The sequence below is a fragment of the Mauremys mutica genome, chromosome 4 (assembly GCF_020497125.1).
Source record: "Mauremys mutica isolate MM-2020 ecotype Southern chromosome 4, ASM2049712v1, whole genome shotgun sequence".
Classification (NCBI taxonomy): domain Eukaryota; kingdom Metazoa; phylum Chordata; order Testudines; family Geoemydidae; genus Mauremys; species Mauremys mutica.
In genome coordinates this window covers 158,634,294-158,639,752 of record NC_059075.1, presented here as the reverse complement: position 1 = coordinate 158,639,752, position 5,459 = coordinate 158,634,294, and the positions used below count along the sequence as shown (strand labels likewise).

Sequence of the window (5,459 nt, the reverse complement as noted above, 5' to 3'; positions counted from 1 at the left end):
GAGAAACACGGGAGGAAGGCAAGCAATACGCCACCTAGAGTCATCCTCCTGGATCTAACCTTCTGCCGCAGATGATACACTGCTCCTGGCCAGAGAACTGAGCACCCCCTGAAAATAGGGACCTGGTCCAGGGGCGACTGCAGGCCCCAGCACGCCAAGCGCGTACTTGAGGCGGCATGCCGCGGGGGGCGCTCTTCCGGTCGCCGGGAGGGCAGCAGGCAGCTCCGGTGGACCTCCCGCAGGCGTCCCTGCGGAGGGTCCGCTGGTCCCGCGGCTTCGGTAGAGCATCCGCAGGCAAGCCTGCGGGAGGTCCACCGGAGCCGCGAGACCGGCGACCGACACAGCGCCCCCCATGACATGCCACCATGCTTGGAGCGGCCAAATGGCTAGAGCCGCCCCTGACCTGGTCTCCCTCATAACCACAGCTCGACAAAAACATTTTCTTACAAACAGCCCCAACTAATGGGACATCTCTACCAAGAACAAGGTGGACTGTGAGCAGAGCAATCACCAAAACAGACACTTATCTCATTGAGAGTGGCGGCTGTTCTGTTCGCAGTGGGACAGCTTTTTCGTGGCATTAATAGTTCGAGGTCCTCTTGCTCTCACTTGATTTCCATTGCATGAGTGCAGGAGACTCTGATGTGACACCCAGCGGGGTGGGAGGAGCAGGGGAGAAGAAAAAAAATTAGCACCTCCCTCTACAATGTCACAGTCTCTTCATTTCACAAATCCTGCATCCCACAGCTCTGCCCTCAACCCATCTCACATTACACCTTTAGCATTACAACCAAAAAGCAGCCCTTGCACCCAACATTGTCACTCTGGCACCCCCCACCAGCATGAATCCCACAGAGCCCCGTACCCAAAGACGAAGCACACAGCCTGTGAAAGATACTACAGCGAGTACACATGAGGAAGTGAAAGCACTGACCATTTACTCACAGCCAGTTACGCAGAAGGCAGAAAGATGACAACTATTCATGTCTCCTTAGAAGGATGTCCAGGCTGCTCAGGTCCACTTATGCATATTCTCACCCATCGAAGGCTCCTGGATGATTCCTCTTCAAACTAATAAAGTCAAGCAAGTACCATCACTACACAGAGCTCTACTGGTGCATTTAATCTTGCCCTCATCCCTGCCTCCCTCTCCCATCCCATCCACATCCGCCCGACTCCATGAATAGACTGAGTCAACATCCACAGACACCGCGCCACTCTAGCGCCCACTGCCCTGCATGATTTTCATCCCCTCCTACTTGTTCATAGCTCCCGAGACCTAGCCTGTGGGGATGCACACCTAGCACGCCTGCCCGTGTGCTATGAAGGGAGACGGGATAAGGAGAGGCAAGGACAGAGACAGAGAGAGAGAAACAGTGTTGGCCAACATACTAGAGAAGAGACAGAGAGAGAGAGAGAGAGAGAGAGAGAGAGAAACATGGGAGGAAGGCAAGCAACTTGTCACCTGGAGTCATCCCCCTGGATCTCACCTTCTGATGCAGAGGACACACTGCTACTGGCCAGAGAACTGAGCAGCCCCTGAAAATGGGGACCTTGTCTCCCTCATAAACACAGCTAGTCAAAAACACTTTCTTAGAAACACAGCCCCAGCAAATGGAGCATCCCTACCAGGAGCAAGGTGGGCCGTGAGCAGAGCAATCACCAAAACAGACAGTTATCTCATTGAGAGTGGCGACTGTTCCACTCCCAGTAGGACGGCTTTTCCTTGGCATCAGTTGTTCTTGAGGTCCCATCGCTCTCGCTCGCTTTCCATGACATGAAGGCAGTAGACACTGACACGTGACTTCTTTTCCCTTGGTACTAAACCCAGCACGAGGGGAAAAAACAAAGTTACCATCTCAGTGGGCAATGTTGGGGAGGCTCTACTTTTCGCCTCTCCCACACAGTGAGGCTCTGCCCTGAACCCTCATCCCATCACACCTTTAGGACTACAAGTAGAAAGCAACCCTTGGAATGACACCTTAAACAGTCACTCTGCACAGCAAACTCTTGTCACACACACCACACCTGTGGGGAAAAGCATGTTTTTGGCTTGTAACTTATTGCTTCTTTTGGCTTGTTGCTTCCCGCAAGCAGAGGCAAAGGGGGGCGAGAGTCAGGGGTGCACAGCGGGCCCACCACAGTCCCAGACTGCAGACGCCAGGAGAGATCCAGAGACTCTGGTCCCTTCAAGCCTTAATCACACAGAGCCCCATAGACAATGAGAAAGCAAACAGAGTGTGAAGAAAATTGCAGTGAGTACAGATGAGGAATTCCAAGCCCTGACCTCTTACTCACAGGCAGTTATGTGGGAGGCAGAAAGCTGAGGACTGTTCATGTCTGCTTAGAAGGATTTCCAGGTGGCTCAGGTCCACTTCTGCCAATTTCTCCTCCGGCTGCTGCTCCTGGATGATTCCTCTGCAAACGCAGTAAGTAACCCAAGAAAAAGCCATCACTACACAAAATTCAACTGGTGCATGAAATCTTGCCCTCATCCCTACCTCCCTGTCCCATGCCATCCACATCAGCCCCACTAGAGCAGAGACTCAGTCAACACCCACAGTCACCGCTGCACTCTAGCGCCCACCACCCTGTGTGATTTTGGTCCCCTCCTACTTGTTCATCGCTCCCAAGACCTAGCCTGTCGTGACGCACAGCTACCACACCTGCCCATGTCCTACGAAAGGAGACAGGACAAGGAGAGGCAAGGACAGAGAGAGAGAGAGAGAGAGACAGACAGACAGACAGACAGAGAGCGTGTTGGCCAACACATTAGAGGAGAGAGAGAGAGAAAAACGTGGGAGGAAGTCAAGAAACTCACCAGCTGGAGTCATCCCCCTGGATCCAACCTTCTGCTGCAGAGAACACACTGCTTGTGGACAGAGAAAAGACAAACCCCTGAAAATGGGGACCTTGTCTCCCTCGTAACTACAGCTATTCAGGAACCTTTTCCTACAAACTCAGCCCCAGCTAATGACAAGTCCTGGCCTGGAGGCAGGTGGGCCATTACCAGACTCCTCACGAAACCAGACACTTATCTCACTGATGGTGACATCTGCTCCACTCCCAGCTTCATGGCATCTGCATAGCCTGGAATCAACAACGCTCACTGTCTCACGGCTCTTGGGCGCCTTCCATCTCACAATTGGGGTGGGCTCTTACCCTTCACTTCTTTCTCCGTGGTACTAAGCACAACACAAGAGGGAAAAAAAGAAGTTATCATCAGAATCTGCAGTGTTGTGTAGGTTCTTCTTCTCCCATCACACCTTTTATAGATACAATTAAAAAGCACGCAACTCACAATCAGCCTTTGGAGCTCCTGGCCAGAGAATGCTGTGAAAGCCAAGACTATAATGGGGATCAAGAAAGAACTAGGTACAGTAACTCCTCACTTAACGTTCTTGTTATGTTCTTGAAAAATGCGACTTTAAGTGAAACGATGTTAAGCAAGTCCAATTTCCCCATAAGCATGAATGTAAATGGGGGGTTACGATGCAGGGGATTATTTTTTGCCATACAGTACAGTACTATAGTTGGGGGGGTGCCCCCGCCTTACCCCACACGGGCACAGCCCACTGGCACTGGCGACAATGAGGCAGGCAAGGAGGCTGAAGGTGCTGTAGGCTAGGAGAAGCACGTTGCACAGGAGCAGCGGCAGCTTCCCCTCTCTACAAGCACCAGGGTCGGGGGCCTCAACACTCGGCCGCCTCTTCCCCCAAGCCCCGACCCTTAACCTGCCTCTTCCTCCCCCCTCCTTCCCCTTTACTTCATACACCGGGTCCTCGCTCCTGCCCGCAGCAATCAGCTGGCTTGCGGCATTTGGAAGCAGGGGAGGGAGGGGGAGCCTGCACAACGAGTCTTCACTCCCCGCCCCCGGATGCCACAAGCCAGCTGATTGCCACAGGCAGGAGGCGGTGGGGGAAGGCACTGATCCGCGGGTTCTGCTGGCAGGCGGGAAGTGCTGGGGGGTGGGCATAGGAGAGCTGATGGGGGGCTGCCGACCGTGGACAAAGCAGGCAGCCAAACGCCGTTATAGCGAAGCATTGCACAACTTTAAATACAGCATGTTCTGTAATTGAGCAGGGACATAAGATTGAAACAATGTTAAGCGAGAGGATGTTAAGTGGAGAGTTACTGTCAATTCATGAAGGATCAGTCCATCAATGGCTATGAGTCAGGATGAGCAGAGATCGTGTCCCTGGCCTCTGTTTGCCAGGAGCTGGGAATGGGTGACAGTGAATGGATCACTTGGTAATTCCCTGTTCTGTTCATTCCTTCTGGGGCACCTGACATTAGCCACTGTTGGTAGACAGGATACTAGGCTAGATGGACCTTTGATCTGACCCAGTCTGGCCATTCTTACGTTCATATGTTAAGCAGCCTGTTGCACCTGCATCCAAGACAGTCACTGAGCAGAGGAGACTGCTGTCCCTTCCCTTGGTCGTAATCCCACAGAGTCCCATGGCCAACAAGGAGGCTCACGGCCTCTGAAGACAACTTTGAGTGGTACGAATGAGGGATAGAGGCCATAATTGTTCACTCACAGCCAGTCATGGAGAAGGCAGAAAGCTGAGGACTCTTCATCTCTGCTTAGAAGGATATCCAGGCTGCTCAGGTTCACTTCTTCCAGTTTCTCCTCCGGCTCCAGCTCCTGGACAATTCCTCTGCAAACTAATAAAGACAAGCAGGAACTATCACTACACAGAGCTCTATTAACACCCTCATCCCTGCCTCCCTCTCCCATCCCATCTCCAGCCGCCCCAGTCGAGGAACAGAGACTGAGCCCACACTAGTCACCGCTCCACTCTACAATCCACTGCTCCCCACAGGTTTCGTCCCCTAGCTCGCCTGCCCGTGTGCTATGAAGGGTGAGTGTTGGGCAGGAAGGAGAGAGAAGGGCTGAGGGGCCCCATGGGTGGAGGGAGGAATGGGGGTGCAGGTTGGGGAATGATGGACAAAGGAGAAAAGGGCACTGGGGGGCCCACAGATCTAAGGACATAGTGGGGTGCAGATTGCAGTGGGAGGGAGGAAAAAAGGGGACTGAGGGGCCGAATGGATGGGGGAATGAACTGGGGGGGCTGTTGGGGAGGAAGGGGCACCGAGCGGTCCCTACAGGTGGAGGCGCTGGTTGTGGTGAGCTGGGAGGATGTTGGAGAGAGATGGGGTCTGAGGAGTCCCTTGAATGGAGTATTGACCTGGGGGATACAGGCGTGTAGGTTGGGGAAAGTTGTTGCAGGCTGGGGGGTGTTGGGGAGGGAGGGAGGGAGGGAGGGGGCGGAAGGGGGCTATGGGAGAAGGCATGTAAGGGGGAAAGTAGGGATGGGGTGCAGGTTGGGGTGGCCTAGGTGTTGAGGGAGAAGAAAGGACTGAGGGGCCCAACGGATGGGGGGATAGACGGGGGCGGGTTGGTTTCAGCTAGAGGAACGGGCGTTCAGATTGGAGAAGGCTGCAGACATAGG

General features: G+C 53.7%; 1 long non-coding RNA gene across 2 annotated transcripts; it reads right to left on the bottom strand.

The window, feature by feature from the left end:
- Positions 1 to 426: 426 nt before the first annotated feature.
- LOC123368550 lies at positions 427 to 2,332 on the bottom strand. Of its 2 annotated transcripts, none has more exons than XR_006578818.1 (3): positions 2,299 to 2,332; positions 935 to 1,071; positions 427 to 639 (listed from the first exon to the last, which is right to left on the bottom strand). It is a non-coding gene; the product is annotated as an uncharacterized LOC123368550 (long non-coding RNA). The 2 variants fall into 2 exon arrangements; XR_006578817.1 differs by lacking the exon at positions 2,299 to 2,332 and adding an exon at positions 1,630 to 1,721.
- Positions 2,333 to 5,459: the final 3,127 nt, after the last annotated feature.